Source organism: Macrobrachium rosenbergii, chromosome 14 (genome assembly GCF_040412425.1).
Source record: "Macrobrachium rosenbergii isolate ZJJX-2024 chromosome 14, ASM4041242v1, whole genome shotgun sequence".
Taxonomy (NCBI): Eukaryota; Metazoa; Arthropoda; class Malacostraca; order Decapoda; family Palaemonidae; genus Macrobrachium; species Macrobrachium rosenbergii.
This window is the reverse complement of record NC_089754.1, coordinates 49,368,497-49,375,738: the sequence shown is the minus strand read 5'-3', so window position 1 is coordinate 49,375,738 and position 7,242 is coordinate 49,368,497. Positions and strand designations below refer to the sequence as shown.

General features: G+C 34.9%; 2 long non-coding RNA genes across 3 annotated transcripts; one reads left to right on the top strand and one right to left on the bottom strand.

The window, feature by feature from the left end:
• Positions 1 to 508: 508 nt before the first annotated feature.
• On the bottom strand, positions 509 to 1,810 carry LOC136845621 (uncharacterized). Of its 2 annotated transcripts, none has more exons than XR_010855205.1 (3): positions 1,664 to 1,810; positions 1,250 to 1,377; positions 509 to 784 (listed from the first exon to the last, which is right to left on the bottom strand). It is a non-coding gene; the product is annotated as an uncharacterized lncRNA (long non-coding RNA). The 2 variants fall into 2 exon arrangements; XR_010855206.1 differs by having other exon boundaries at positions 1,660 to 1,780.
• A 4,173-nt stretch (positions 1,811 to 5,983) lies between these two features.
• On the top strand, positions 5,984 to 7,242 carry LOC136845620 (uncharacterized). The gene is made up of 3 exons (XR_010855204.1): positions 5,984 to 6,096; positions 6,406 to 6,523; positions 6,959 to 7,242. It is a non-coding gene; the product is annotated as an uncharacterized lncRNA (long non-coding RNA).

The window sequence follows — 7,242 nt, the reverse complement described above, 5'->3', positions numbered from 1 at the left end:
ATGTTCCTTAATTACATGTATATGCATCCAAATGTGTTTTGAGAATTTGATTAAACCATTATACTTATAACTTATAACCATTTACTTGAATTGTTCATGGTCCAAACTCCAAGTCGCCCCCAAGCAGAAACCTACCAGTATGCATCCAAATTTGTTTTGGGAATAAGGTATGTATTAAACGTTAATCCATACCTAACTTAGTAACCTACCAGTAGGCATCCGAATTTGTTTTGGGAATAAGGTATGTATTAAATTTTAAACAATACATAACTAGTTAACCCATACATAACTAATCATATCCTCAAAGTTTTAATACTAAAGTTTTATAACTCACACTTGAAAGTCACTTCAAGCAGTAATTTTCCAGTTTCCTCTACGCATACTAGACATACTGTATAGGTTCAGTTGAAACTCAATCCATATAGGCAGTTTAAAATATTTGCTAGATACCTTAATAGGGTATAAGGCTATGAATATCAGGCATATACGGCTACGAATAAAGTGGAAGTATTACGGATCATTTAATGCCAAAATACACAAGAAATAACATTCCACTTCAAGTAAATATTGAAAATGTTGAAACAACTACATTTGGTCAAAGTGTACCCATGAATCCAGCCAAACACTGGATAGATTGCTTCTAATATGCACCTTAGATTTAAACCTCCGTATAAAGCTTCATTGCTCTCTAGTTAAAATCTTTCATCGAAAGACGAACTTCCTTGAAGTCAGCTAGAGTGTGTCCCTTCCCAGGTCTTGTTTCTGCTGGAAATCGCCTGGAAACCTGAAATTGTAGTCTCGTTACATTCATGCAAGTTGATCCGTGACCATTAATTAAGTGCTTAAAATGTTTAAATTTAATTTTCCAAATAATAAACCTTACTTTTAAAAGGCAGTTCAGAATGATTACGTTTACTGAAAGCGTGAAGTTACATTCATGTAAGTTGATCAGTGATCATTAAGTTTTTTCCAAATAATAAACCTTACTTTTAAAAGGCAGTTCAGAATTATTACGCTTGATGAGAAATGAGATTAATGAATTAAGACAATTTTTTTTTAATTTAAAATATCTTCAATATTAACTAGTTAGTTGGGAACTAACCTACAGTTATGCGTTCTCCATGAACTACTTATGGGGGTCTGACGACCCACCATAAGCAGTTCAATGGAGAACTCCTCCACCCCTTTAGGGGCCCCGGCCCCTAAAAGGGTGGAGGTTTTAAGTTACAAAAAGTGAAACTACACTCACCGTTTTCTCCTATCTTCTTTTTACCTTGACGTAGAAACCGAAGCTCTATCTTTGACAATAGTCAACGTAGAAGTAAAACTAACTTCCATGCTGCATCTTCCGTCTCCACAGATACGTCCAAGCTTCACCTGAAAACACAAAATTTAAAATCTAATTTAGCAGCAACACCGGTCAGTACCGATAAATACAGTCAAACAAGTGACGCAAAAAGGAACAATGTCAGAAATTAAACCCTCTGAAAAACTGCTCAAGGACAATGAGAACTCTCGCGGGACGACAAAATCTAAACTCTCAGGCTTCCCTATATACAGAAAGTCTAAACTCTCAGGCTTCCTTTATATACAGAATGTACAAACTCTAGCATCCAGAACTAATAAAACCACTACCATTAAGTTCATAACTACGCTTACAAACCAAGGGCTCGTCCGCTATCTGTTATACCATAAACCCAAGACACTAGACCAAACCACACCACACCTCACTTCACAGTAATCGATATCGAAGTGGATATCCAGTTCAGACAACTTCTCTCGTAAGATCTAGTACCACCCCTTCCCGGCCAAGGACCGTGAACCTCAGGAACAACAACAATTAAACGTAGAACGGCCGCTCCATAATCCAACGTCCCGAGTAAAAGAGAAAAGGTAAGAGTAGCTTCTCTCTTGATAAAAAAAAATAAATTCTTTTGTTTCATATTATGCTGGAAACTTATGCCCGATAATTTTTGCTAGAACCGCTATACAACATGCATACATACTTACATACACACATATATACAGTACATACAACGTCAGAATTTCTTCTCTGTTGATATATAACAGTTTTCGTTTGTTACTTATGTTGGCGTGGTTCTGTGTAGGTTTTTTTTTCTTGCCAGAACCGCTATGCATACATATATACATGCCTATGTCTACGTTATAAATTAATATAACGAGGTTCTAAATCACATTTCCAGATTCTCATATGCCTCGATTAAAGGATATGTTCTTTAATTGGTGTTGGCAATTGTACCCTGGATACAATCAGCGGTTGGACAGATAGCTATGATGAGGCATAAGGGAACGTGAAATGTATAAGACACAAACCATATACCTGAGAGACTGAAGGAGTAGAGCAAAGAAATATTAATAGCACCTACATTTTTCCTTGGGCAAGGCAAAGTGTAACACAGTAACACACATGAGAGGATTTGACATGCACTGTTAATGAACACATGACCACTCCACAGAAATAAACTTCTGATTCACATTGGTAACGGACCTCGATCTCCTGAGTGACAGGCAGACACACACTGACACAGAAACACACATATATATATATATATATATATATATATATATATATATATTATATATATACATATGGAAATAATATATATATATATATATAATATATGACCATATGTTTATATATATAAATAAATATATATACTCACATTGGTAACGGACCTATATCTATATAGTGACAGGCTATATAGACCGAGGTATATATTCCTATCTGAGTCAGAAATATATATATATATATATATATATATATATATATATATATATATATAAATATATATTATATATATAATATATATATATATATATATATATATATATATATATATATATATATATATATATATATATATATATATATATATATATATATATATATATATTTATAATGCGTGTGCATGCTTAGCTGAGAATACACTTGAGTGGAGAGCGCACATTGTACTAGCGAGGCTTCGGTTTGCCTTAATATATATCCAGAAAACTGCTCTTACAAACTTTTGATCGGAATTCCTACACCCATAATTTTGAATACTGTTACTGAATATAAATTTGGGCTGGGTATTATTATGTATGTATGATATTCAATGATATGCTAAAAATTTGGAGATGAATGATTCTGTGGTTTCAGTATACCAGGCACCAAACTGAAAATGGAAGCGAGGCTTTACTCAAGCACACTTATAAGCTGTATAAAAATGTAATATTCGGGGATATGCAAAAAAATTAAAATAATAATTTTGTCGAAAAGCTGAAGTTTTATTGCCAAACCTAACAGTAGATGATGAACAAAAAATAAAATAACAATTTGTAAGGGCGAATGATCCAAGACAGATGAGATCTCAAAAAGCTGAGTTTCAGAGGTATACAGAATATATAGTTTTTGGGAAACATGATACCACTGGAACTCAAGCTTTACGTCCTCATTCGAAAATTGTATTTCACATTATATGTACATCAATTCAAGTACCATTCTAGCAAGTCCAAATGTTAATAGACTGCTAAATCTACTACCATTTTCATTCGGATAATCTGAAACGTAAAGGTATACATAAAATTTCTGGATTTAATGTCCATTATGATTACAGACCAGGACGGATGGATGGGAAATGCATTTCAACGAAAGTTCAAGTAGGGTATCCTTGCTTCATATTAGATCTGCAATTAAATAGCGTTTTTATTATTCCATGTTACTCGGCGAATGCCTGCTGCTGAGGAAAGCAGTGCATTACCGGTTTTAGTTTATTAACAGGGCAACTGACCTTAACTAGATGAGGGTGACATTTACCCCGTGCCATTAAAAGAATTCAGTGAACTAGAAGACATTTCGATATTTTATGTAGGGATGGCTGGGAAAGTTATTCACTAACTGTCTAAAGCGTAGACAAAGATCCGGGAAAACATTTAATTTAACTGACAAACCAAAGAAAAACAAACAAATAATAGGAAGAATATTTTGAAGTTACAGTATGATGAAAGGTTTTCAGGGGTTACTTTGGATTATCAAGCTTTTTTAACAAATACTTTCGGTAATTCGGCCATTAAAATTCCTTGCAAAACCACGATATAAAATACTATGCACAAACAGGAAAATCACTAGTGCTGTGAATCAAACAGTATCAATATTCTGTAAGAACTGACTGACTTTCGAATGCATTATTTGTACAAGTGAGACATTCTGATCACCCTGAGGCTAGCTGGAGTGAAAGCAAGGTGGTCCATAGTTATGGGGAACGGCGCAGTTACAAGGCAAGTCATCGAATCTTGTTTTATCAAATCAAACCTTGATAGATAGTGTTTAAAACATACTGTAAGCCTTGGGTTGGGCAGTTTAAACGTGATGCTTTTACAATTAGAAAAGTTGTGAATAAACATATGCAATGAAATCAGTTATTAGTTTCATACATGTTTTCAGGATTGCGCTGTAATTCTTTCCGTTAAGTACACTGTTTCAGGTTGTGACCGAATTACCTAGAATTATCCATTTCCTTATTTCTCCTATAACATTTAATGTTCTAGTGGTCTTGTTCCTTCGATGATTATATTTACCAGTCTTCTAAACTGTATATCATTTGTGCCACTTGAAAACGTGATGCATGAATGAACTTGAAAACGCACACACACATTGGTACTGAACACCTGCATGTGTATATATATATTTATACGCACACACATATATATATTAATATACACACACACATATACACACACACACACACATATATATATATATATATATATATATATATATATATATATATATATATATATATATATATATATATATATAATGCCATATGCTAATGCCACACGAAAATAATGGGAGTTCAAGTATCGATGGAAAAATAAAGGTATAGGTGATCAATGAATTAGTGAGAAACCAACGTACACAAAGGTGGTGAAAAGGTTTGCGTTATGTGAAAAGATGGTCAGAGTGCTTTGAGATGATTCGATCGTGCGCAAAGAAAGCTGATTTGGTGAAAAAACCGTAAAATCGGATGCAATACGAGAAAGAAAGGGTTGAAGGGGGGAGGGGGGAGCCACGGAGAGCTGGGCAAAAGGCGGAAGAAGTATTGGAAAGGATGGGGCTAAATATCCAGGAACACAGAGGACGTGCAAAGTAGAGATGAATAGCAGTGTGCGTAAGACACAGAGGGGCGGTGATTGTCCCTCTGTGCAGGTATATATGAGGAAGGCATTGCTGATGAGGTAAACTGAGAAGGACGTTCTCCTACTACTCATAACACGAATGTGGCACAGAACGTTGAACTTATACACACACACACACACATATATATATATATATATATATATAATATATATATATATATATATATATATATATATATATATATATTGTGTGTGTGTGTGTGTATATATATAATCATGCATAAGGGTAAAAGACAATATATGCCACATCCTCGCAAGGGTGTGCTGCATACACCGTGCGTTTACGGCACTGTAGATGGTATTAATAGTTCTTTGCAGCAACCTTCCGGTCTCAGGTTTATGAACCTTCTACCTCCATTTGTTTTCGTAAGCCTTATGCTACCTGGCTGTAGTCTTTAATTTTGCATTTGATATAATTTCCACCTTTAATTGAAGCACAAACCCTTCAATCGAAGCCTACGAGGCTGTTTCAATAAACTTATTTTAACACACGCATGCGCGCGCGCACACACACATACATATTGAGTTTACTGTGTACGTATATGCATGCATGTATAACTGTATGTACGTATATATGTATAGGTCTGTGTTCTCGAAATAAAATATCAGTAATACGGATAACAAAATTATAACAAAAGATAGTAGGACTTCCTATCAACAGAGAAAAATGCTCACGTTTTGTTTTACTCAGAGGATGGATTGCGGAGCAACAGCTCCGCGTTACATTGGCGTCTTTCCTGAGTTTCACGGTCCTTGGCTGGTGAAGGTGGGAAACGAAACCTTTCGAGCTAAGTTGTTTGATGTGTTCTGTCAGTTTGATATCGGCGGGTTAGTGTGGTTAGTGTTTTACAGCAGAGTATAACGACCAGTGGACAGTTTAGTGGTTTGTATTTTAAGGTTAGTTTGTTATATATGTAGTTAGTTGATTCGACGTACGGTGTGGTAGTTTGTTGACGATTCATTGACTCCTTAACAATGTCTTTTAAACAAGTGTTAAGGTTGTCACTTGTCTGTTATGCTGAGGTTTATTTTTGCCCTTCATTTATGCTCAAGTTAATTTCTTTGAACTCTTAGTTCGTTAAAGTGGTAATTAATTTGATCTGCCCCCTCATGTAGTAGTTTTTTTTACTTTTGTTGATGGTAGTCTGCTCTGGACGGTACTTGCGTATATATCGTAGGTTTTCAAATTCCTATTTTCATTTTCAGGAAAGGCTTGTGGAGACGGGAATCGGTGTTATACTACTCTTCGAAGACCACCGGACTAAATTATAACAAGAACAGTGTTAGCTTCGGCATAAGGTAAAACACAAGATGGAAGAAAATGGTGAGTTTAGTTCCAATTTTCCTTTTAACTTATGACCTCCACCCTTTCAGGGGCGGTCGCCCCTGAAGGGGTGGAGGAGTTCTCCTTTGAACTGCTTATGGTGGGTCGTTAGACCCCCATAAGTAGTTCTTGGAGAATGTAAATTTTTTTTTTTTTTTACTTTAAATTAGAGCATAAGGCTAACATTAAATTCACGCATAATGAAGTTTAATATAGTACATTCATTTAATCTTGTTCATTTCTCCTATTTTAACTTTACGATAAATTAAAGTTTTATTAACTCTCTAAACGTCTTCATTTCAGGATTGCATAATATTAACCTGCAAGTTCAGAATTAAGCAACTTGCATTTTACAATTCAATATAAATTCTCTCAATCTCTTAAAACATTATCACTATATGATCAATAATAGTTTTTTTCTCTTTTTCATACCAGGTTTCCAGGTAGATTTCGGCATAAAGAAACTGGGGCCTTTAATGTCAATTTCAGACCGGCTAATTAGATTTTAGCGGACTGAGTGAAGTCTGAAAACTTTGCAGAGCTTTGTTTAGCCGGTGAGCAACGAGACTTGTAGAACACATGAAGGTTGAATTGCGTAAGGTGCTCATGGAAAGCCCGAGTTGTTTGACCCAATTTTATTCTAGTGGAATAAATCTTTGTATGTTTGACTTTTTTTTTTATTTATTATTGTAGCTGGTAGAATGTATTTTAAGAGCTGG